Genomic DNA, 27,253 nt, shown 5'->3' with positions numbered 1-27,253 from the left:
TTCACGGTAGTACAGGTCAGGGTGTTTTCAAGCTACCCTGCACGTCAACTAATTTCTAACCAGTTTATTAAATGCAAGTTCCAAAATGCTAATGCGACCCGCAAGACACCAAGTCCAAGCACTAGCGCTAATCTCCAGCGTAGCGCTGGACAATCATCCTTTGCCAGCGTTTACTCTCTTCGCTAAACTTGTAACTTCACGGTTAGTTGTAAAACACCGGCTCGTAGTAAAGTTCTGCTGAAGGACTCGGACACTAGGGTAAATTGTTTTCATGAACTTCTTTTACAGAGACACAACAGTTAGGACAGTGCACGGCGGCATTCAAGTAAAGACCAATCTTGAGCTTTGTTTATGTAAATATTAGTTTTGTTATGTGACTGGCATGTCATGCGAAGGGGCATATTGCAATGATGTGCTTGGAACTGCTAAGCCTGTACCTCGCTTTTAGACTGACAGGCGGCGGCCTCGCGTGGTTGAAGTCCTATGCAACAGTTAGACGCCGGACAGGCGTCCACAGCTATCGAGCATATTTGTTTCCAGATTTTACTCATAAACGAAAGATTTCTGTCAGCCTTCTGCTACCGAGCGTCGCAATGCATCTCGTTAAAATGAACACAGCTAGGTATTACTTGCTTTTCTTTCGCTCCTCCAAAATCACCAGAATCTCTGGATCAACACCGGCATCACTAATTGCTTCGTTGGTTGCTGGATCCCTATGCGCTGGGCACCATTCCCGTAGGCAGGAATCCTTGCACGCTGCAAGAAACAATAACAAATAAATTGCTGCGTCTTCTTTGCCTAGCCTCTCTCTTAATTGTATGGTAACTGTTATGATGACCGTTGCAAGATGAAGGCTTCTTCCACGCAATAACTGTTTATCTGGGTTTAGATGATTCGTTCATTTACCTGTGAATTCCCAGGACCCATCACACGAGTCGCCCATGACTGCATTTCGCTTTCCCTGTCACCAATTTCGTGTTTTAAGAGACTACAGATTAATAGAACTATGCACTGCATGGTTTCTCATTATTTGGGAGCTCCTTCAACGAGGGTTCTGACCTATGTTATGGGTATGCAAATGCCCTCCTAAAACTTTGATCCTTCCATATTATTTGGCTTTCTTAAACGTAGTCCTGCCTAGCTCCAAGAAGCTTGTTAAGTGGTATAGGCACGTAGGGATAAAAAAGCTCAGTGCCTTTCCACTTTGTGAGGAAGGATGACCAGCTAAACTGCGTATGCTGGCCCCTTAATGGCTAACTACTGAACCGCCGCGGGTTAGCCCGGCATTACACCGACTTCGGGATTCGCGCATATGTGGGGAGTGCTTAACGCCTGCTTCACTTCTTCCGCGGGTCGGCCCGGTATTGCACTAGGTTCCGGATGGGCCATCATATGGGGAGTGCTTAACGCCTGCTTCATATCCGCCGTGGGTCGGCCCAAAATTGCACCAGCTTCGGGATCGGGCCACGCTTGGGGAGTACTTAACGCCTGCTTCTCCTGCGCCATGGGTCGGCCCGGCATTGTGCGATCTTCTGGACCGGCCCATGTTTTGTGTCTAGTCACAGACATGATCCTGAGGAAACTAGCCTTTGACTGTTTCGCTGTAAAATTGGTTACGTCTTTGTGTTTCTTAATTACATACTTAATAAATAATTTATTTGTTAATGACGATGACGAACGCAGCAGCAGTGGCAGGAGCGCGTTCGCGCGGTAGCGCCAAGGGTTGCCAACGACGTAGTTATGGAAGAAGACCAGCACGTTGGAGACAATGCTGAGGATGATAGTTTTGTGTGTACACATGGACACAATCCTCCATGAACTAGCCCTTCATAGCTTTGCTGTAGAAGTAATGTTAAAATCCTGCTTTAGAAATATACTGATAAACCGTGTGACAATTCATCACACAGGCAGCAGTTGAACTGATATATCGGTGTTCATTGAAAGATAGTGCATTCACTGGAATGTGGGCAAGTTCACCAGAGCGGCTAAAGCCATGCATACTTTTCCTACTGGTCTGCAATAACGAGGATTTCAAGGCAAAGCTTTCTTCGCCTAGAGTTCCGTGTTTTTCGTGACTGCGTGGTTGCTGTTGGGTCGGTTGGTGAATGAACTGATATATTTTTTGGTGATATACAGAAAGGTTGAGCTTTTAAGAATGATAGTGACAGAGAACACGCTTATATGATGCTTGTATGCTGAGCAAGGGTCGTATAACGTAAAACTATTACAAACTGTTATTATTCCAATCTGCTGGCACAAATTTATGTAACCAGAGACGGAAGCATAAGGCTTTAACCCGCATCGTTTTTGAAGAGGCCAATGAAACGCTCTGCTCATTTTTAGGAGGGACCTTTGTTAGAAAGCGAAGAGCATTGTCTATATTGAGTGATTTTTCTTATCAAATAGGCTAACAAAAGGCTAGGACAACGCTTTCGTGGAGAAGGTTTTGGTGGGCCTGAGTCAGCTCAGTGCGGGTGGATAACCGGATGCGGAGGGGTGGGGGGGGAAGGTGCAGGCACCTGCGATTGATCCATTTCTTCCTTCTTGGCTTCCAGTCGCTGGTTGAAAATGACGGTCGCCTACAAAGAGAGCTCAAAATGCTGCTAAAACGCATAATCAGCAGGAAGAGTTGGCGGCGCAATGGCGTATTCGGGGCGAACGGGCTTCATAACTTTATACTGCCACGCGAAAATTTATTCCACGCAAACAAATTCATGCTGCCCAGTAGCTCCTTGTAGCCTCTGCCAAAGTCATTGGTGGGAGTCATCTTCTATTCCTCTCGGAACGGGTCAGTCTCCACCTATTGAAGAAAATATGAACTTATATTCGGCATGTTATTGCATCTCTATTGCGTACACGTCACTTTGACGCGGTCGCCCTTCGTGTTTTTGTGACTTTGCGTCCCAGATAAGTACAGTGAGTACAGCGCAACACTTTTGACTAACTACAGAGGGCTGATGGGAAAAAGTTGTCGAATCATAAATATATAGTTTTATTGTGTACGGTCTAATCATGCATAATCAGTCTGTATACGTCATATTATAGGTTGCGAGGGGCAGTTCGCCCGGTTTTCGTGACGTCGCATGAAAGAACGATGAAATGGAGGTGTCCTGAAAAGTGTCTGACCAGTTGGGGACAGCCGATTGCAGAATTCGAATAAAAGCAGTTTTGAATAGTTCTACGTTATGAGGTCCCAAGTATGCGCACTTCTAAGGCTCGTAAAAGCAAAGAACTGCCTTCATTCATAAAGAATGAACCTGTTAATTAAAGTGAACATGTTCAAGTGAGCATGTTCATGTTCATTCATAAAGAATGAACATTTAATGTCGGCTCACAGGAATCTCTTCAGCAGACCAGTATGTGTACGGAGTGGTGAAATATATTTCTCAAATTCTTGGATGTACTTTATTTTCTTTGATTTGGGCACTCAATATATGCCACTATGTGTGTGCGCATTCTTGGCGAATCATCGTGAGTATGCATGTCCATAATAATTCCCACATAAAACCCACATGTATAATGTCGGCTCACGAATACCTCTAAATAAAATAATACTGAATTCTATTTGATGGCCTCGTTGATTAACTTTATTTTGTTTGCTTTAGGCAGTGCGTATATGCCAAGGTGGTGTACCCGTTCTCGGCCAATTTTCCTTAGTGAGTATTTCTAAAACACATCAGGTAGAAAATGCTTAATTGTTGTTCCTGGACACGTTCCTTCATCATCACCACTCATCGCTCGACATGCTTCATACGTCGTGCTTCTCCTTGTGACATCGCTACGTATGCCTGTCGCACTGCACATCCGCCTAGTTTAGCGCTGGAATATAGTGCACAAACGTAAGAACGTGCACGAAAATAAAGTTGTCGACTGTGCGGTGGATAAACGTACATAATCAATGAGTTTATACGCTGGAAAGGATGCAAGTGATACTTGTGCGCGCAGAGAAATTAGTTGTATAATAGTCAGTCAACTGCTTCACTAAATCCTTGTTTCAAATTGATTCCAACATATGAATTGAATCTGGTTAGTTCTTTATTTTATTTAAAAATAATGCACTCTTTGATACCAGTAGGTGTGGCAATAAAATGTTAGTGATTTAGCCTACATAAAACACGAAAAATTCCAGAGGGGATAAGTTTTGAATAAAGGGAAAAAACAGAAGAAACACCAGTTCGCTCGCCCTTTTCCGAGTCACTAAAGGTAAAGTTAATGCATGATAAACATATTGGGTAATCGTAAGGATGATAAAAAATCGCTGACTATTACGATACTCCCTAATGCTAAATTTGAACGCTGCTGTATACGTGTTTTCAATTCGCGATACATTTAGTTAAAGAAATTGAGACCGATCTCAGCCCATTGAATGGCAGTGGGCCAGTGCCGTCAGTGCCTTTGCAGAGGGAGGCGCAGTACGGAAACGCTAGCGTGATTAACGGCATTGGAGCCAGCTGTTGAAGCAGACGACGGAGGCTCGAGCAGTGGCACGAGCGCATTCTCGCGGTTTCGCTGCCATTATACGGTATTCTCAAGCGCTGGAGGCGTTCATTTTGTAGGGGAGTGTACGGCGTGACTGCTAAAAAAGAATACGGTAGCAACCACTCGCACTTACTCGTGCCCTTCGTAGGACGGACCGTGTATCTATTGGTCGCAGCACCTCTGTTTATTTGATTAGAAATCTCGTTTCTCGCTGGGGTCTCTTCTCTACTCGTGCTCGGTTTCGCGCTACTCTCCTTGGTGCATAATTGTCGACAATAGAGCGCAAGTAAAATATTTTATCGAGCCCTACGAAGCTGAAGCATCTTCAAGCACTCGCACTAATGCTGCTAATGCTTCTTCGTCACAAGGACTTGGCGGTTTCGCCCGCTTTGCCGTTTGTTACCAAAAACGCAGATCTTCCCCTGAGAGGCTGGATCCGACCATTCTTCGGTTATATACTATTCGCAAAGTCGACGCCATCTTCGCGATCATTGCGACTCAATGCTAATGATCTCCCGTAGGCAATTCTGTTCTCATTATCCTTGCGACAACCCGCACAGAGCTCTCTCCTTGCTTTCACAATTCTCTTTCCACGCAGACCGCTTACAGTTCTTCAACGTGCCTGGCGATAAGCTATCGTCATCAATGCTACATAGTTATGCCGAACGATTCACCGCGTTACGAATTCGTCCAGTGAGGCATCGCTTCCACGCCTGCGCACCACAATGGTCCCAATAACGGCCACTCAAAGAACTTTCCCGTGCTTCGAAGGTGTATGACGCACTTACAGGGAGCCTCAGGCACGATGCCTCGAGTTAAAATATGCACATGGACCATTCTACGCGAATATAACACCAATACTGCTTCATTGCGCCACTATTTGGTGTGCACAGAGGAGCAGTCGCTATAGCCGTATCATCGACGCAACAAATAAATATATTTCGCCAAGCCAGCATACTGTCCCGTGGTGCTGACGTTGAAGAACATAGTAGCAACACTGTGAAAGGCAAAACTAACTTTTCTTGGGCGAACCTGTGCCCACAAAAACAGGCTACACTTATAGCACAACGATAGCGGTGAATACAGACGGCGATCGTCGAAAATCTGATCAGCGGGTCAACCGCATCGGTTTTATAGATCAGTCGTCGAATGTTCCAGAGTAATCGCTGGGACCCGCATGCCTTCCACAAAGTTCTACGCCATTCGCGTCGCGCATACATGCAATCAGATTACACAAGGTTCGGCGACAACAGACAGCGGATAGAAACATCGATAACATTCTAGAAACTTCCGCTACATGTAGGCGCGTCCTGCGCTCAGCGATAACATTTGTTAGGCGGTGAAACGTGCCGCCCGATAAAGACAAACAAGTACACGTGTCAATACCCTCCTCTTAAAAAGCATCGACCCGATGTTGCAAACGAAAGTAATAAAGAAAAACACCCGTAGCAAAGATAACAACTAAATAAGAAAGTTCGTCAGCGTCCGTAAAATGGTTCAAGACGCACCTCGTGGACCACTTAAGATCGAGCGCGGCGCCACTGTGAATGCGAAATGCCGTCTCGCACGACTTCATAGTCCAGTGCGCCAATACGTCGAATCACCTTGTAGGGTTCGAAATAGCGTCGCGATAGTTTCTCACCCAGTCCTCGCCGGAATATCGGGGTCCAAACCCAAACACGTTCGCCGGGCTGGTACTCGACGAAGTGTCGTCGGAGGTTGTAGTGTTGGCTGTCGGTACGCTGCTCGTTCTTGATCCGTAGGCGAGCGCGCTGTCGTGCTTCCTCGGCGCGGTGGAGATAGGTAGCGACGTTAAGATTATCTTCGTCAGTGACGTGCGGCAGCGTGGCGTCGAGCGTCGTCGTCGGGTTCCTGCCGTAAAGCAGCTTAAACGGCGTGATCTGTGTTGTTTCTTGCACCGCCATGTTGTAAGCGAAGGTTACGCACGGCAGGACCGCGTCCCACGTCTTGTGCTCGACGTCGACGCACATTGCTAGCATGTCGGCGAGGGTCTTGTTCAGGCGCTCCGTGAGGCCATTCATTTGCGGATGGTAGGCAGTTGTCCTCCTGTGACTTGTATGGCTGTATTACAGAATGTATTGGGTGAGCTTTGCTGTAAAGGCTGTTCCTCTGTCGGTGATGAGGACTTCTGGGGCACCATATCGCAGCAGAATGTTCTCGACGAAACATTTCGCCACTTCGGCTGCGCTCCATTTCGGTAGAGCTTTAGTTTCAGCGAAGCGGGTGAGATAGTCCGTCGCCACGATGATCCACTTATTTTCGGATGTTGACGCCGGAAACGGTCCCAACAAATCCACCCGATCTGCTGAAATGGCCGGCAAGGAGGTTTGATCGGCTGTAGTAATCCGGCTGGCCTTATCGGTGGTGTCTTGCATCGCTGACAGTCTTGGCATGTCTTGGCGTAACGGGCGACGTCGGCGGTCTGACGCGGCCACTAATACCATTCCTGTATCCTCGACAGCGTTCCAGAGAATCCGAGGTGCCCAGCGGTTGGATCGTCATATAGGGCGTGCAGTACTTCTGAACGCAGCGCTGACGGAACAACAAGAAGGTAGCTGGCGCGGACTGGTGAAAAGTCCTTTACGAGCCGGTTGTTTTGTAACGTGAACGAAGACAATCCGCGCTTAAATGCCCTAGGGACTACTACGGTGTTCCCTTACAAATACTCGACGAGGCCTTTTAGCTCCGGATCTGCTCGTTGCTGTTTAGTGAAGTCTTCCGCGCTTATTATTCCGAGGAAGGCGTCGTCGTCCTCGTCGTCTTTCGGCGGGGTATCGATGGGGGCGCGTGATAGGCAGTCGGCGTCAGAGTGTATTCGTCAGGACTTGTAGATTTCCGTGACGCCGTATTCTTGCAGTGTGAGGCTCCACCTCGCCAGCCGTCCTGAAGGGTCGTTTAAGTTAGCCAGCCAACACAACGCGTGATGGTCGCTGACGGCTTTGAATGGCTTGCCATATAGGTAAGGGCGGAATATTGCTGTAGCCCAAATGATGGCGAGGCATTCCTGTTCAGTCGTAGAATAATTGCCTTCCACTTTTGACAGCGACCGGCTAGCATATCACCCGTTCATGGCCGTCTTTCTTCTGGACTAGGACGGCACTGAGGCCTAGGCTACTGGCGTCAGTGTGGATTTTGGTATCGGCGTGTTAGTCGAAATGTGCAAGTACCGGTGGCGATTGCATGCGTCGTTTTAGTTCTTGAAATACGTCGGCCTGCGGCGTTTACCACTTGAACTCGACATCAGATTCGGTTAGATGCGTTAGCGGCTCAGCGATGCGTGAAAAGTCCTTGACAAAACGCCTGTTGTAGGCCCACATGCCAAGGAATCTACGCACTGCCTTGATGTCGATGGGCTGCGGGAACATTGCGATGGCAGCTGTCTTCTGAGGGTCGGCGCGGACTCCAGATTTGCTGATGACGTGGCCTAGGAACAGAAGCTCATCGTAAGCAAAGCGGCACTTTTGCTGCTTCAGAGTGAGCCTTGATGATTTCATGCCTCGAGTACCGTCGCAAACCGCCTAAGGTGATCGTCGAAATTTCTGGCGAAGACGACCACGTCGTCGAAATAAAGAAGACACGTTTGCCACTTCAATCCTGCTAACACCGTGTACATGACGCGCTGGAACGTTGCAGTCGCCGAGTACAGTCCGAATGGCATAACCTTGAACTCGTAGAGGCCGTCTGGCGTGATGAAGGCGGTCTTTTCGCGATCTCTCTCGTCGACTTCTATTTGCCAGTTGCCAGACTTGAGGTCCACCAACGAGAAGTATTTAGCGTTGCATAGCCGATCCAATGCGTCGTGTATCCGTGGAAGGCGGTATACGTCTTTCTTCGTGATCTTGTTCAGTCGACGATAATGGACGCAGAAATGTAGGGTTCCCTCCTTTTTCTTCAAAAGGATAACAGGAGATGCCCACGGGCTTTTCAACGGCTGCATGATGTCGTCGTAGAGCATTCCGTCGAGTTGTTGCCTAATAGCTACACGTACTCGCGTCGAAACTCGGTAAGGGCTCTGGCGGAGTGTTTGAACGCACTCTTCGGTTAATATGTGATGCTTTGCAACTGGTGTTTGTCTATTCCTCGATGACTTCGAAAAGCATTCCTTGTATCGTGGGAGAAGACTTCTGAGCTGTTGTTGCTTAATCGTCGGGAGACTTGGATTTATGTCGAGGTCTGGCTCGGGAACTACGGTCGCCGGGGTAGATGCGGCAGAATCTGAGAGGACAAACGCATTGCGGTTTTCCAAAATTTCCTCGATGTATGCGATCGTCGTGCCCTTGTTGATGTGCTTGAACTCCTGGCTGAAGTATGTCAGCAACACTTTCGTGTTTCCTCCATGCAGTCGAGCGATCCCTCTTGCGACGCAAATTTCACTGTCGACCAGTAGATGTTGGTCGCCCTCGATGACTCCCTCTACGTCAGCGCGTGTTTCGGTGCCGACGAAATGACAATGCTGGAGCGCCGCGGGATGCTCACTTGATCCTCGAGCGCACTCAAGGTGTGGTGACTACGAGAGCTCTCCTGCGGTATCGCTTGATCTTCCCACAGCGTTTTCGATTTCGACTTCAGGTCGATGATTGCGCCATGTTGGTTCAGGAAGTCCATGCCGAGAATGACGTCTCGTGAATGCTGTTGGAGGATAGCGAAGGTGGCAGGGTAAGTCCGGTCTTGAACGGTAATTCTTGCCGCGCAGATTCCAGTCGGCGTAATGAGGGGTCCTCCAGCGGTCCGAATTTGAGGTCCCTCCCGTGCAGTCTTAACCTTCTTCAACTGGGCGGCGATGTGTCCAGTAATGACGGAGTAATCGGCCCCTGTGTCGACTATTGTGGTGACTGCGTGGCCATCGAGAAGCACGTCGAGGACGGTTGTTCTTTGTCTTGCATCTCAATTAGGTCTTGGCGTCGGATCACGGCAGCGTCGCGTTGACCTGTGGCTGGGACGTCGCTTCGTCAGGTCGTCTTTCATCGATATGTTCTTTGCTGCCAGACTTCTTCGGTATGGCGGTGTGTCGTCGTTATGTCGTCTAGATAGTCTTTCGGCGTCTTCGTCGACGGCGGAGGATGTTCGTCAGTTCAACGAACAGTAACCGCGTCTCCATCGGTTGCTTCTTTTAGTTTTCCGGGTATGGGCTCACGGACCGGGCAAGGGCTGGGCCAGTGTATGGACGGCGCTGCGGCGACAGGTAGTGGCCTGGAGACGGCGAACGGGACGGTCGTCGAGAGTTCCACTGAGTGGCGGCTAGGTAATCGGCGATGTCACGTGGGCGCTCCCCAAGCTGTGGACGCCGCGCGTTGACGGCGAACCCTCTTAGTCCCAAGTCGCGGTATGGGCATCGGCGGTACACATGGCCGGCTTCTCCGCAGTGATAGCAGAGGGGGCGGTGGTCGGGGGCTCGCCAAATGTCCGTCTTCCACGCGTAGGTGCGCTGGACGACGGGTGGGCGTGCTGGCGGCGGCGGAGGACGGAACTGCGGCGTTACAGAGCCCTGGCACGGTCGCGGAGGGGGGCCTTGACGGCGTGCGACGGCGTCGTAGCTGATCGCTTCTGGCTGGGGCTGCGGTAATTGAGGTTGCACCTCAGGAACTCCAAGCGATCGCTGAACATCATCATTCACGATGTCGGCTATCGAGGCCACTTGAGGCTGCGACGAAGGCAGGACCTTGCGCATTTCTTTGCGCACAATGGCACAGATGGTCTCTTGAAGGTCGTCAGAACCCAGTCCTTGGATGGCGTACTGCGGCGTAAGCCCCTAGCAGTTGTATTGCCGGGTGCAAATTTTTAGAGTTTTCTCGATCGTCGATGCCTCTGCAGAAAACTCAGCTACAGACTTCGGCGAGTCACGAATATGTCCGGCGAAAAGTTCTTGCTTGACGCCCCGCATCAGGAAGCAGACTTTTTTCTCCTCGGACATTTCCGGGCCGGCGTGGCGGAATAGACGGCTCATCTTTTCTGTAAAGATCGCGGTGGTCTCATTAGGCAGTTGCACTCCGGTTTCTAGTATTGCTTGGGCTCGTTCTCGGCGTACGACACTTGTGAATGTCTGCAGGAAGCCGCTTCGAAACAGGTCCCATGTCGTTAAGGCGGCTTCTCGGTTCTCTAACCATAATCTGGCGGCGTCTTCCAAGGCGAAAAAGACATGTCGAAGTTTGTCGTCGCTGTTCCAGCTGATAAAAGCTGTTTTCGGATCCTCGAATGTTGAACCGCGGAACGTCGCAGGCTCCCTGGGCTGCTGCAGCACAATGGGGGACGCTGGGGCCGCCATTGGGGTTGACTGGGCGACGATCTTCTTGGTCGTCTCAGGCAACATTCCGTGCTTCCGGGACAGTCCTTGCAGCCGGCGGCTATCTCGCTGGCTCTTGGCGACGTTGGTGTTGTCTTCCGCGTGCGGGCATGGGTGACGGCTTTGTGGGGGCGTCCGGTACGTGAACGCAAAGCACCTCGACCAGATGTCACGTGGTGGAGGTGCTTGAAGAACACAGCAGCAATACTGTGAAATAAAAAACTAACTTTAATTGGGCGAACCTGTGCCCACAAAAACAGGCTACACATATAGCGCAACAATAGCAGCGTATACAGTCGGCGATCCCCGAAAATCTGATCAGCGGGTCAAGCGCGTCCGCTTTTATATATCAGTCGTCAAATGTTCCACAGTAATCGCTGGGACCCGCGTGCCTTCCACAAAGTTCTACACCATTCGCGTCGCGCATACATGTAATCAGATTATACAAGGTTCGGCGACAACAGACAGCGGATACAATCATCGATAACATTCTAGAAACTTCCAATACATGTAGGCGCGTCCTGTGTTGAGCGATAACATTTGTTAGGTGGTGAAACGTATCGCGCAATACAGACAAACAAGTACACGTGTCAATACGATCACCAATCAGCCCAGCGGTAAAATGTTCACCGCGAAAAATTCATTACCGTACTAAGCCAATCTCACCGAATTTCCCGACCTCACTTATCTCAGCGAGTTTCCATGGGAACTGCGTCATAAGATTGTCCGCAAGAAATAACCCAGTACGAGCGCTATGATTTTCTTCCATGCCCGTCGGCCTACGTCTGGATCACCTTTATATCGACCAAGGTAATTTTGTATCCTGTGTGCAAGTAGGAATTGCCCGCCGCTCAGATGGACCATGGGCATCACCGCTTCATCTATTATCGAAAGAGACCGATGGTTGGCCACAACGTAGGGCTTTGCGTGCCATGAACGCCTGCACCATTTCAGAAAGCTTCTCCGTCTGCCACATACAGAACTTCGCCCTCCATTGCGCGGCTGACATTCGTTCTTTATGCTTCATCTGGTCAAGGTGCAATTGCAAATTCCTGCCAACCCGGACGTCTCGAATAACGCAATCATGTCCTTTGGTTTGTGCGAGTAGGAAAGGGGCACAAAAACCTTCAAATGCTTTAGTGATTAAGTCGTCCGCATCCTCGACTTGTGCTTCGTCTATCTCGCCTAAATACTGGTTTCCTCTTAGAAAGCTCAAGTCCAGAAGCAGCTTCATCGCCTATTGTTCGATCCCCCCGATGCCCAAACATCATTCTTGAACCTACTAAACATACTTGGGGCACCATACGTAACATTTCTAGGCTACCATGGCTCAGCTGAAGGGATTCAAACTTTGTCTGATTGCATCTTGGCCCTGGAAGATTAACCTCAGGTAATCACAACGATGGGCCTCCGTCGCTTTTCTACCTCAGAACTTCTAATATTGCACCTTTCTCAAATGTGTGGTGCGCCACGTTCTTTCATAACACGGCTCGACTGTTCTACCAGGCAACCAAGACATTACCTGGACAGCAGCTTTAGCAAAAACCCTCTAGGTGTGCAAAACTTCTGCCCTAGACGCCAGTCTGTTGTCTCATTCAGTACCAGATGCTCACTTGTGGCTCTTCACGATGTGACGCCTCCATCATGCAACGCTTGGGGCAATTTGAGCCCCTTGAGGTTCTTCTGCAGAATACGCGCTGGCCAGGAATCGCCCTTTCCGCCGTTATAAGTTCATCAACGCAACTATTAACTAGGCCCAGATGACTAGCCTGATCACTACAGACCGCTTCTTTTAATCGACGAAGCGGTTGGAGACTTTCCCCACACCCTCGATGAAGAGTGCTGTACCAGCTATAATTACCACAAATTTCTATACTAAATCTTCTCACAGAGCGAGGATAAGTTTCCACCAGTCCATTAAAACCAGTTGTCTTTCATCGGCCAGCCTAACACCGACACCAAGCGTGCCACCCAACGTGTCGACACCCTCTCCCGTGTCTGCCATTAAGTTGTCGCGCGTCAGTAATGACCTCATGTAGTGTGCAAACACATTGCCAATTCAATCAAGACACCTGAAGCTTTTGAACGTTAAGGACGCACAGCTATCACGATAATGCGATAAGTACTCAGTGATGAGATGGCAGCAATACTTAGGGCGGTAAACATATTTTGCGGTGTTTCGTCCCGCATGGACGGAAGTGGGGTGGTACAAGGAAACTGAATTGACCTCTTAAACGTCCCAGTAGCTAAACAAAGCATTGGTCATAATGGGCGCCAGCACAGCACCTAAAAACAAGAGCTCCCGTGCCAGTAGGATGTTTAGTGGGATAATTCACTGAAGCATACAAAGAAAAACTATCATGTGCCTTAGTTTAACGGCAGCACCGGAAACGAGTTGATCTAAAATCACACCAATGAGCTAATAACATGTAACGGTGAACAAAATTACTCTTGGGTCCAAAGAGCAATAATAATGCGGTCGAAATATCCACGGTAAAGCGCACGTCATCCGAACTATGTTACTTAAAATTTGAACTTCGTGACAAAATTGCTTACAGAGTAGTAGTGTGTCAGAAGATGAAAGCTGCTCTGGTTTCTGGCTTGAGCTTATTCCTGGCTGTTCTTCTGCTCGTTTTATCCTCAAATTATTTAATCAATCAGAATTATCCGGTGCTTAGGCGTCATCGGTGCGCATCCTGTTTTAAAGAGTTTACAAGCTAACCTACATAAAATATATTGTTTAACGTGCTCCTCTTCTCCCACTGACAGTGTGCGGGAACATTGGTAAAGTGCGAACGAAGTTTCATTAGTTAGGCTTACGTTCAAATCTACTGTATTGCAGGAAGCGTGCTCAAGACAAATCGTGAACAGAAATATACACCACATAGAAACACTGCCAACCATTCCACTCTGTGAAGATAAAATGGCAGCGAAGGCGGACGGCATTCAAAGCTCTCGAATCAAAAGAAATGTGCCTCCCCTCCGTCGTGTTTTGGCCCGAAAATAGTGCAATATCAGGCCGACCCGCGGCGGAGGTGAAGCAGGCGTTAAGCACCCTGCTTACCTGGGCCGATCCCGAAGCAGGCATTAAACACTCCTCAAACGTGGCCCATGCCGAAAATTTCGCAGGGCGTTTTACCCAGCCCACGCGGGTGTGTGCCATTGAGCTTGGAGCCATTCTGCACTATCACCAACATCGGCCCAATGATAATTTTTTTCTGTTGACGGACGCCGAAAAAACTACGGAAGGTTAGTCATATACAGCTTTTGCTGTAAAAGTATATACGGCACGAAATGATCATTTGATGAGCGGGGTGAGATGTTTCAAAAATGGCCACTTACGTGTTGTGCAAAAGGCGAAGTGCGCCCATGCGATGAAAAAAAATGCTCGGTAAAGCGGGAGCTTCATTCTGTAGTGACAGAACCGGGTGTGTGAATTTCTAGAAAAGAGATAAAGAAAAATCACAACACTAATGCCAAAACAGAAAGCACATTCATATAGATATACAAAACGTGAATTCCTTCAAAGGGAAAGGTACAGAGCTTTCACCTATTGCGGATATCTATGTTAGACTTCCGCGATGCCTGAAATTCTGCACAATCCGCGAAATTCCGCGTATCCTGCTTTTCGGGAATGGTGCCGGACCTTTCATGGGCTTGCGGAGAAAACAAAGTTGATTTGAGCATCGTAACATGTGAAAGGTGAATTTTAATGGCGGAAACACCACGAAAGGATTGCCCCAAGGCTCATAAGCGCACAGTTATGTCGCAGGTAAACTGGATCACATGCAAAACAGTATGTCACTTCCGATAATATACTGTTTATGGTACAGTGTTTGCAAAGTGTAAGTGACGGCAAACCATTTATTAATGCGATGTCAATTATGCGGGCGCTCCGGTTGCATTCACGCTCTTGGAGCCGTCGCCATCATGCTGCCTCGCTATCTATGACGCAGAGAGTCTCTCGATGCACTGTCTCTATACACGTTGTAAATGAGATACAGCTGAAATATGGTCCTATCTGCTTCATCAGGACACGGACAGTACCAAAACAACGGACAAAGCATGCATGTAGTAATGTGCTGTGTTCAGTGAGTGAGCCATCTGCAATACTATGCAGTGTAAGGAACAATTAGATTATATGCTGGTTTGTAAAAGGTGATAAGGCATATGAAGTTCACCAGTGCTTAATAGTTGCTTCGCTGTTGGGCACCAATAGAGCAACATACCATTCTACTCCGCTCGTAACCTGCGGGGCAAAAAAGCGACATGACATGATTTAACGCCGTTTTTAAAATCTACTAGCCACCCACAGCGAATTTTAAAAGACGCTCACGCCAAAAGGCCACGTCAACGCTTTTCATAACCCTGAGCTGGGCGTAGGCAATCGGCGGCAGTCGGCAGGACTCATGGTTCACAGTTTGTTTGCTCTGTGAAGTGCTTTTAGCCCTAGCGTATCATCACGTTTGTTTAGCGGAAACATTTTTCACGAATGGAGACCGGTGTTTTTCCCTCGGAGTTCAGGCCATTTTCGATACCAACTTCGACCCCACTTGGGGCCTTGAGCTCCTGTAGAGCGCCGAATAAAAAATGTGGAATCACTTAGCGCTTGACACATCCCATCTGGGATACTAGGTATAGCACACGTATAGGTTCTTCCACAAGTACGGATTGACGTCAAGTATGAAATACAACGGGCTTCGTCCGCCCTAAGCGGTGAATTCACCAGTGATACCACAAGTTAAGGTATGGTAGAAAGCACAATCGGTTGTACTGTAGAATTATTGCAAGTGTGGCAAGTTGGAATGAAACCATAATGACTAATGCTGCATCCCTGTCGTTATTTCTCCTCATATGTGTCCTCTTCCCCTATGCGCATTACTTCCAATGAACATGGTAAAAATCGACCGATGTACATTGAGGGATCATATTAAGTGGTCTATATGTATATGACAGTACATAATCTAAAATTCAAAATAATATAATTGTATGTCGTTTTGCGGGCCAGAACCACTATCTAGTTATGAGGCACACCTAGGTGAGGGACTCCAGAATAATTTTGACCAGCAGAGTTTCCTTAACGTGCACCTAAAGCTAGTTGCAAATGTGTTTCCGCCTTTCGCACCCATCGAAATGTGGCCGATCTGGCTGGGATTAGATCCTTCGACCTTGTGCTTGCCAGCCCAACACCATAACCACTAAGGAACCTAACACGATGACTTAGGAGCATACCTGCTGGATCCGAGTGTATGGTTTGGTTGGGCAGATGAGCAATATTGCTCCGTGGTAGAAGTGAAAAGCAATGCATGTACACTGATCAAATAGCGCGACCTACATACAATATGTCACTCTGCACTTTTCGAGCCAGATTACTTGCATGTTAACCTACATGTTCAAAGGTCGAGGAAACGACGGAAATCCTTTATGATTACCTGAGGGTAATCTTCTACGGCCGAGATGCGCTGAAAGAAAGATTTAGTATTCCTTTTCTGAGACATAGTAGCTTTGGAAAGTGACAGATGGTGCCTCAGGTGTGCTCATTATGTTCATGAACGAGATTGGGTGATCGAGGAGCTCGAATAATAGGCGAAGTTATTTGGGGACTTCAGCTACCTGAGAGAGAACCAGTGTATTCCAGAGATAGACAAAGCACAAGTTCAGGACACGGAAGACTTAATCGACAAGGTATTCTACGGTTTTTTTGCCCTTTTCCTACGCGAACAAAGCGAAGTACATGATCGCATTATTTGGGACGTTGTCCCAGTTGTCAGGGATTTGCGATTAGACCTTGACAAGATCAAACATGAAGAACACGTGATAGCCACATGATGGAAGGCAAAGTCTCGTATACGAAAGACACTCTCGGAAATAGTGCTGGCGTTGATGGCACCTGCGGGGTGGCCAGCTAGCAGTCTTCTTCCATAATAAGTGAAGCAGGGATGCCTACGGAATTTCTGAGCGGCGCGCAATTGCTACATGGAACCCGTATACACCGTTAGCCTGAGTGATGCACAGGTGGGGCGGAGCTATAGCTTCGGACGCAGAAGAAACTCGTAGGGCTCAACGGGTTTATATTTTATGGACAGTTTTGTGCCGCCGCTCTCATGGGATCTCGCTCAGATAAATGAGCTAGAAAAATTTGGCGAGATTTGCTTAGCACCGCCACGTATTTTTCCCGCCGAGTATTTCATCGCTGTGTTATGTGGTGCTCTTCTGCCTTCCAGGCGAAGAAAGACTTGTTTGTGCAGTTCATGATAAGGCTATGTCGCTTGCGGCCCCGTGCACACTGATAGCAGCAGAATGAAGCAGTATAGGGGTGCTATGCAGGATGCGCCGAGTTTGGCGAAACTCGGGATCTTCACGAGCTCTGGCGACACCCCAAGATGAAAGCACAAATGGTACCGAGACACAGTTTATCTTTCGACAAGCCTCCAGTTTCATTGGTTTATCTAGATTCACTCTGGGTGGCTATCATTCCTTGGGCGTTGCCTTCTGGGCGGTCGACAAACTAGGGCTCACGTGATCATACCGTCGGTGCATGGTCGCGCCTTCTTTCACTTGTTTGTCGTTCCACCGAGTGCATTACACGCACAAGCGAGTTATAAAACAAATGCATTTAATACAACATTATTAGTTAGTTTAACGTGGTTTAAAAGCATTTTAAAGCTTGCAAGATGTACACTGAATGTGTATTCGACTAATTTGTAATTTAGTACGCTTCGCATTATACCACGAGGGAACGCTGTGGTGGCGTCATCACTAGGGTGCCTCGATGTCCTCCTCGCCCGCCACTCCGTTCAGGGTGGAGACAAGTGCGTCGTCTGCTACGGCGTCCGCCATGTTCTTGCCCGCTGCGAGCGGCGCGTTGTTGGCGCGCGTGTGGATGGGATTTTTGACGGAAGCAATGCGCTTTTTTAATTACTTCGATTACTTCGATGACGAATTGCTCTACTATTAAGAAATATTTTTGCACCGAAAAAATATGTGCGCATTCCCCAAGGCCCCTCTTTTATGCCTTCGTGTTTCTATTTAGTGTCGTTTTAATGCTGTCGTCTGGAAGTACCCTCGTAAAACGCGTTGCAACCACTGATCAGCGGCCTGGCGTGTTTTGTTTACGAACTGTAAATACAGAAATTAAGTTGCGCGGCAATCACTTTGTTTCACAGTGGGAAATGATGCGTTTAACACAAGCGTTCACAGAGGAATGCAAAAATTGCTACGCTGCCAGCATTTCTGTTCTTCGCGAAGAGTTACGCCGTGAACCTGTGTTGCTTGTGAGCATGTTGGTATGCAGCCCTGGAAATTCCTATTGCATAAGAACATACCGGTGGTAAAGAAAAGATGTCAATAAGTGACGAGTAGATACGTGATTTCGGTCACGACGTTTGGGTCGCCATGAGGGTTTTTATTATGTCAGCTGTCAGGAGGTGTGAATTGCCACAGGTCTTTCGTAAATCTCAGACCAACGACCAGAAACTACAAAGAAGCCTTGAATTAACTTGAACAAAATAAATTAGAATGTCAGCTTGCAGCTCAGCTCGATAAGTTGGAAAAAAAAAGCGGAAAACTTGTACAGACACAAGGTGAAAAATCAGCACGCACAGCAAAGTAAGAATAAACACATGAATGAAAACTATATTAAAAGACTAACACATGCAAATGAAACGAAAGTTTTTGAATTCTGCCGTATTTGCACACATCTTGCTTGCATGCCCGTCAAGTCCCGTTGCCGCTGCTTGACGCCGGTGCACACGCAGCCTCAGTCTCGCGTAGTTTGACACAAAAAGCTTTTCCACTGTTTCCTTGTGTTCCTGACAGGCGCCCGTTACGCCGCACCGCAACATCTTTGTCAAGTATGCGGTTACAGCCTTCAAAGGAGATTTCATGGTGAAAACGATTTCTGTCCAGGTGGTGATACCATTAAAATGTTCCTCGCAAGATTTGAGAACTCGCATGACTGCATCGCTTGGGTAATGAAGGTTGCTGCCTTCAGAGACGTATTCCTTGAGGGACGTCAAGTACGCATGCTCACTGCTGCTTGAGCATAACAATGCAGGCTTGCACTGCTCGCAGTGGCCAACAGATTTGAGGATCCCTTTTATAAGAAACCCACCGATATGAAACAAAATCTCGCACTCAGCTGATGTTAGCTCTTCGACAAACGGGATCTCCGCGTCGTCGATTGCTTCAATCTCGGCTGCCGCTTCTTCTTGCATACCTGCCGACAGCAGGTCGATCATGTACTGTGCGTTATCGACATCGTAGCTAGTCGTTGACGGTGTGTGGAAGAATTGGCTGACACAAACACTTTGAGTGATTACTGCACAACGGCACGCAGCAGCCGGGCATTTTGTGCCGACGACACCCAGCGAACTCGTCGCAGCAACGTCCTACCACCTGCACCGTGCAGCGCGCGCGGCGGGCATGAACATGGCGGCGGTGGCTAGAACGAACCGGTTCTGGCGGCACCGGCGCCGTCAAAGAATGTCTCCACCCTGAACGAGGGGGCGAAATGCGAAAACACCCGTGTGCTTAGATTTAGGCGCACGTTAAAGAACCCCAGGTGGTCGAAATTTCCGGAGTCCTCCACTACGGCGTGCCTCATAATCAGAAAGTGGTTTTGGCACGTAAAACCCCATAATTTTTTAACCCTGAACGGAGCGGCGGGCGAGGAGGATATCGAGGCACCCTAGTCATCACATACATTCATCGGGCGAGCATGGCGGCTAAACATTGAAGCCCAGTGTAAACAAACTCGTACAACGAGCTTGCAGTGCGCGACGTAGTGATCAGGCTCGACGATGACCATTATTTCTTGGATAGTTCTGTTCCTCCGTGAGCAATCTTTCCGTGCACCCCGAAAGACTGCGAATAGCTTAGGCGATTTTACAGATCGCAACGCGTACTTACTGTTCACGGCACAATCCTGAACAAACAACTTATCCGGTGTTGCTTCTGTCAGTGCGCTGAGTTCCTCCACTCTGCGTGACTGCGAGCGTCACGAATATTGCATAGTGTGTGCGAAAGGAAGACAGCCGATATAGCTACGATGCGACAAGGAGGTGGTGCCGACGATGGATCTCTCAACCAACACAGTGACGGAGGCATCGACAAACTGCAGATAAGTATATTTCTACTGTTTCATATTTAGCATAATAATAGTGCACGGATTAAGTCACTTTCGTAGTAACGAACTGAATGTCCAGTTTAAAAAAGGCATTGAGAGCCAATGAGTGTTCGTGCATTTACATGTACGTGGGCCCGCGAAAATATGGAAAAAATAAAGGTAACCTTCACTAACTTAGTGATATAACAAAAGTTCATCAGTGACATTCAGCCCGCAGAATCTATGGAAGAGTATCTTTATCCAGGTGAAATAGCAATAGCAGGTACTGATATAAAGCAGGAAACATATACAAAAATTTCATGGGTTGAACAGCACATGGGAGGCATTACCTAATCGTGATCGCCAAGTTACCGATATCCTTGAAAAATGTTTAGAATCGTTGCATTCTACCGGTTATGCAATATGGGACATAAACCTGGAGGTTAACAAAGAAACTTGAGAAGTCGAGGACTGTGCAGAAAGCGAAGTAACAAAAATTGTTGGAGATAGCATTAAGGCAGGAAGACAGTGGCGTAGTAAACCGTGGCAACTGATATGCTAGTTGAGATTAAGAAAAAAAAATGGAATGGGTGGGCAGGCCATGCACACCTTCAATCACTTGTTGCCAATTTATAACAGGTGATTACATAAGCGTGACAGAATGGATGTCAAGGAGAGAGAACTGCAGCCGAGGATGGTAGAAACTTGCGTAATGGGACAAAAATATGATGTTTGTAGGCATAGGATGCAATCAGCTCGCATAAGACGGGATTGTAGGGAGCACCATTGATTTTGCGGTGAACAAAAATAGGTTTGTGTTGCTGACAGTAGAGACTCGTGAAGGTTCGAGGACACGTCAGCTGTTGGCACACTAATAAACATTACAATTGGCTCTGAAAAATACAACCCGTTATGAAAAATAAAGCAATGTTGTCCCGACAAATTGTTTTATTATGCATACACTAAAGGCTTCCACAGTCAAGGGCAGTTAGTACCAATAGTGCAATGAGCATTTTTATTTGTAAATAATGGTTTATATGTGGTTGATTCATTCCAACAATCCACTTTTTTTGCAGCAAAACATTCTGCTGCTGGAGGCACTCAACCACCTGGTGGCAGTAGGCGAGCGCCAGGCACATGCTCTTGAGAGTGTGGCAAGGTCCAGGGGGCTGCTCTGCAACAGTAGGATCAGTGCACTCACTGTTTTCCAGTCGAGCCCCCAGAACACACCTTATAAAGGAGCTTTCAGTTTATTATTTTGTTTATTATTCAAGAGCATGAATAAAATTATTGCAGTAAAACTTGTGCTGTGCATATTGGGACATTTGTCACATGCACTTGATGTCTCTTCAAAATGGGCAGACACATAAGACAACCTGGACTGTGTAAATGAAAAAGACACTAATGCAACATATACGTCATTGTGCCGTTTGTTCTTTCTATGTGCAAGAATACAGTGGGTGTTGATTAGCCACAAGATGAACGGTGTGTGTATTTCACAATGAAAAGACAGGAAACGGCATGACTTCAATAATGCTATCACCTATAGACTGTGCACATGAATGCAACACTTCCCGATTTAAACGTGCCATTACATGCATGTTCGATACCACATATTCTTTGACAATGTCATATATTTGCATGTACTAATTTTCACACAGCTTAAGCGCATGCATAGCTCACTTGTGATGTATCCATTTCATAGGCCAAATAATTGTACACTTTGTCCTTTTGTGCTGTATGAAAAGCGGCATCCTCTAGTCGGATACAACTTCACAAGACAGGAGAGGCCCCGCCCAAATGACCAAAGCGCAGCAGCCGATTGCCTCCACGTCTAAAGAAATAGTCCCTCTCCAATGAGCGGGTATTAGTGCGTCCAGCGGCACGACGTCAGTGTAGAGTGTGTGCCCATTGGTGCAGGCTTGTGTTTACCTGCCGTTGAAGTGCAGATTCTGCGGCCTCCTGAAGTTGTATCCAACTATAGAATCACGTAATGCCTTGCACTGGTTGCATAGACTTTAGCAACTTGATAGCACACAATGATCAGGAACAGAAATCTATAAAGGCACCCAAGCAAAGCTGGCTGGCCACACGTCATTATGAGGGGCTGTAAACAGTTCTCACCAAATATTCCCATGACATCCTCGAAAAAGAGGTGGTGTTTGGCACTTTAGAATCAAAAACAGATTATAGTGAATGTTGTGTACCACGTTAAAACAAACTGAGCTTGGTTATCTGCACAGCATGTAATGAAAGCTTGTGCTTCATATAGGAAACAAAGTGCTCTGTCCAGTACAACTGTCGAGTTTGCTGTGGCACCTATTATGTCATTAGTGTCAACATACAAATTTTCAAAGGCCATTCATTTCACCATTATTTTTGTATGATGGTTCTTTCAATCAGTGCTTGTATTACATGAGCAGGTGGATTTGAAAGCAAAGCTTTGTTTGCAAACCTTCAGACTTCCATAATTGTGTGGCAAGGCACTGGCATGGTGTCGAATAGCTCACACTTCCTCGGTCCTGCACCAAAGAGGCCCAATGCTCTATTTGAAGTTGGATCGCACAATTCGACGGCACACAAAGAAGAGTAACACACACAGCAGTGCGTTCTGCTGTGTGTATTACGCTTCCTCGGTCCTGCACCAATGAGGCCCAATGCTCCACTTGAAGTTGGATCACGCAACAATTCAACAGCACACAAAGAAGAGTAACACACACAGCAGAGCGTTCTGCTGTGTGTATTTCTCTTCTTTGTGTCCCGTCGAATTATGGTGCAATTAAGCTTCAAGCTTCTATACCGATACAATGAGTCTTCAACCTCACCAATGATCTAGTTATCAAGCCACAATGGCGCACATCTTTGAAATGTCCCAACACGAATTAGCTCTCCAACAAATCACTGCAAGCATAAAATTTTGCTGCACAGGTGTATGCACATGCCATATTCTGTACCACTAAACTCGCAGGAATCAAAGGGGCAAGCATTAACCAGCCTTACTGCTGCCGTTACCATCATCATCATGACACCAATAGAAAGACAGTGCTGCGTTTCAGTAAAGGGAGTGCCGGAGGGAAAGGCGTGACGGCGAGGCTTGAGGCTTACAATAAAAATAGCATTTACAAGACATGTTCAATGCCAAAATATGCTGCATGTCGCTCATCCTACTTTGGCATTGCGGCAAGCTTTTACACGTTTGAGCATGTCACAGTTTGTGTAATCATTGCTCTAAAGCTGTACAAAAGGTCTATTCGCTCTGCAATCTTTATTTTTATCATGACGGGTTAAAGACCCACTTTTCATTGGCATCTGCACCACATTTCTCCCGATATGTAATTTTGTCTTGGTGGTTCACGACATCTTCACGCACACCGAGTTCTGCAGAGCATTGAATCTGTATTGTTCTACTGCTGAAGAATTAGAGCCCCATTACGAGACGAAAATATACGATTTGTCCATACAGAATAACGCTGCCCCCCCCCCCCCCCCAAAAAAAATACACTGAACCACTGGCACATGCACCAACAGTGAACACAGCAAACACTCTGAAGTATTTTCTTCATGCAAGCCAGCACACTAAGATTCTCAATACATTTTCATTTTGCCATAAATGCATAGGCACAGCGACATCCGCATCTCGCATTGCAACGAATTGTGCAATACCTTGCTGTTTCATAGTGTGGCCGATAGATGACGCATGACCAAAATTCAGCATTATGCATACTAAGTTACTTGTACTAAGTACTAAGTAATCATAAAAAAACCAAAGTTCTTTATGAGATTAGCATTCACAGGGTACTTCACACAATTTGTGATATCCATTTATCTATTTATACTTCATTAACCTCTTTCCCCCAAAAAGTGAGCCATTTGGAAGGCACCCTGATAGATAAGAACAATCGGTAAAAAGTCAGCAACCAGCGAAAAAGTCAGTATCATAGGCTGCCGCATGTGTGACGTCGGAAACACAAAATTTAAGTCGGCTACAGAGAAGTGACAAATTTGGCAATATGGTGCCTCTAGACACTGCTTCAATGCTAATCACAGTAACGCTGACATTGAAGGCACCTTAATTCCTACGTACGTTGCGTCGACACACCCGACTACGTTCGTAATGTTTCCGCGAAGAAGCGTTTTTTTATAAATGCCCGCTCAGCCGCAGTCTTTGGGAAAACCAGCCACCGCTTCCGCACTGCCGCATCAATAAACGCATCAGACATCTCTGACACAGAGGCTCACAATAGTTTGATGACGTCCAATGTAACGCTCGGCGCCGACGCTTCCCTGGAAACTCCCAGTCCCGTAGAAACGGAGGGCGCAGAGGACTTGCTCTTCAACGGTGAGCGAATGAAGCCCGCCACGCTGTCTCCACAGACGAGAGTCTTCGCCTAGCTCGTCACACAGCCAGCGCACTGATGTCTTCGACAGGCCAAAATGACGCTGAAACTCCACGGCGGTCATGTATGCGAACGGGTCCAGACGATCATACTGACGCTTGCTGCCGCTGGCTGCAATAACACAGGCTGCTGCTGCCGCCGCCATGTTCCCGAGTTGAACTCGGAGGGGGTTTCGCGATGTACGAGTTTAGCACGAGTTCGCCTGTCAATCAAAGCCAGAGGTCACGCCCCGCGCGAGGCATGTAACTCTCGTGCGCGCACCCACCACGGTTGGGCCACGCCCAACTTATCTTTCGGCAACAGCGACGCGGTGCCGAGCTGAGAGGCATCAACAATATTCACCACCGACATAAAACACCCACAACACACTGTCATCGGTGATGTACTGCGCACTACTATCAAAAACAAAGCGTTGACTGTCGCTGGCTTCTCGGGCTGAGATGGCCCCACAGCACGGTTTCATTGCCTGCATTGTGGCGACGTAGCGCACAGTAAATAATTATCGGCACGTCACTGTAGCTGCTTGCAAGGCGTCGATGCGCCGAGGGCGACGACGATGCTGAGGAGTGCGTATCGCAGCAGTCATTTGAGATGGCTGCTCTGTCATCGGTGATGTATCGGAGCCACAACGTCGTAAACACGATCAGCGTCCGAGAATCGCTCGCGCTTCTAGACCCAGTGCAATGGCATTTCTTCATCACAAGCACTGCGCACTCAACAGTTCCACCACCTTCCTCAGTTCGAAGTCTCATTTCATAACCACACACAAGAGCCCTCACCTGCCAAAATGCGATTGCTGCGGTGTCGTTACGATATCCTTCTGCGATCGCTGCTGGCTCCAGCATAAGTAATCCGCAAGCACCTCCGTGCGCACAAAACACTCAAATACTGCGTACATGCGCTCAGAGGCACTTTCACTGGGCAAGCGATGACAAGCGATGAATTGTGTCGATGGGAAGCAAGCACTTCTTCGCAATGCATCGCCGAGGCTTCGCGCACAAGGATAAACTGGTACATTTTCACTGAACTGCGTCACTACGGGCACTACGGACCGCCATTTAGCAGCGACAGCCGTTTCTCCCGTATTTATGACTAGTGTGTCGTTTTTAGTTGGTAAAGCGGGGGCCTTAAGGCGCCTGCGATGAACAGCCGTACCACGGCGCTGCGTTTCTATTCCCCTAATAGAGAAAGAGTGGTGATCACCCATGGGTGATCGCTGACATTATGGAGAATAGCACTGTAGCGCCCCTAGGCGACTTCTCACCGTATGAACTGCCTCGTGCGTGTGACTCGCTCCAATGTATCCGCTTCTAAGCTTTCGCCTCACTGTCGCCACTCGCGGCAAGAAGTGCAATATTTAATAATTTGCTCGATCTCCGTTTGTCATCAGAAATTTCTAGCATTCAAAACGAAAAACAGACACTGAAAGAAAAAAGAATGTTCGTTATTTTATTTGTTGTATTTTAACGTATTCGTTTGAGCGAAAGCGTAGGTGCAAGAATGCGCCGCATGTACCCTGTTCGCATTCGATCGAGGATATAAAGATAGTTGCCGAAAGAGGAGGCACGCCCTTGACGCGCCCGGGAAAGGCGTGGCAAGCGGCCCACGGCAAGTCTGCAGACAGACAGCGGGACAGTCACGGTATTGCTAAGTTGCGATAATCCGTTGATAACAATACGCGGCGCTGGCGAGTTTCGTTGTGCAGCCGTCTGCGCTTGAAACGTGGAAGGAGCGTGCCGCGCAGGGTGCGCTCATGTTGTCATACGCGGCTTTTTGTCTACATATTTTTTTGCCTGCAGCCTTTGCGCGTTTCACGCTATCTCCGTTCACTGACTGCCGTCGAGCAAACTCGGGTAAAACTCGGGTGAACGAGAAACTCGGCGCATACTGCATAGCACCCTAGGTCTTATATTCGCATAGAATGATGCGTGTTTATTTAATTCGAGGACTGATACCGGAGACTGTGAATTTACATCATAAAACGTCAAACAAGGACCGTAATGTCGCTTTATTTCTCGTTGTTATTAGGACCATTGTCATGCGCAAGCGTGAAAATGGTGCAGTAGCAGATGAAGCGTTAATGCGGCAAATCGTTCAGCGGAACAATGTGGCACTGCTGCGACAGCGTGTCGCCAGACACGTTAAATACAATAAGGGGTTTGAGTGAAAAGAGAAATGTGCAAGCAAGGAGACAGCCCTGTGCCCCTTGTCGCAAACATCGTCAGAAAAGGCTTGCCTAGGTGAAGTCTTCAGTATTGAGTGGCGGTAATGGCGTCGACGTTGCCAAAAGTACATGGCGGAAAAAGTCTTGGATCGAAATTGTCAGGTGAACATGTGCGTTCTTAAAACCGAAGCAGAAAGTGGGTGAAATAACCAAGTTCTTCTTAGGAAGAAACATTAGCGCAGATGCTTGAAATGGCTCTGACTTCGTAGGGCTAGACACAATATTGTGCCTGCGTTTTATTCTTGAAAACCGCGCACTAAGGAGAAAAGTGCAAAACCGAGCAAATGTTGAGAAGGCACCCCAATGACAGACGAGTTTATTGGAACACATATCCCGAGATGCTGCGACGAATAGATACATGGCTCGTCCCATGAAGCGGATGCGTCCGCGTAAGTGGTTGCCTGCGTTCTTTCTGTCTTTTTTATGGTCACGTGTTTACTTCTCTGGAAAATAGACACTTCCTGGGCTTGAAAATACCGCGTCCTGGCAACAAAATTCTCCCCAATTCTTTAAGGATGAAAAATTTTGCCCCTCGGTTAACCCCCTTTCTTCTCGCTTATAAAGTAACGAGGGTTTGCATCTGGCACCATTGATGCCTTCAGGTAGCATGTGTGGGTTTATTGGCCTGGTTACCTTCACCCAAAACGATCACGTTCCCGTGACGCCTGCCGCAGAAAGGGTGTTGCACATCCACCGCCAAGGTTTGTGAATGGTGGCGCTGGCTAACACTCCGAGGGTTCTACTAT

The 27,253-nt window shown here is 47.7% G+C and overlaps 1 long non-coding RNA gene across 1 annotated transcript in view; it reads right to left on the bottom strand.

Annotated features, from left to right (window-relative positions):
* Positions 1-639: 639 nt before the first annotated feature.
* Positions 640-27,253, bottom strand: part of LOC126524683 (uncharacterized) — a 71,342-nt gene continuing 44,728 nt past the window's right edge. Inside the window, exons 2-3 of the long non-coding RNA XR_007598037.3 lie at positions 14,123-14,220; positions 640-756 (exon numbers count right to left, since the gene is read on the bottom strand). This is a non-coding gene — a long non-coding RNA (uncharacterized lncRNA). The remainder of the gene's footprint in view (positions 757-14,122; positions 14,221-27,253) is intronic.

The sequence above is a fragment of the Dermacentor andersoni genome, chromosome 3 (genome assembly GCF_023375885.2).
Source record: "Dermacentor andersoni chromosome 3, qqDerAnde1_hic_scaffold, whole genome shotgun sequence".
Taxonomy (NCBI): Eukaryota; Metazoa; Arthropoda; class Arachnida; order Ixodida; family Ixodidae; genus Dermacentor; species Dermacentor andersoni.
This window is presented reverse-complemented; position numbering and strand designations above follow the sequence as displayed.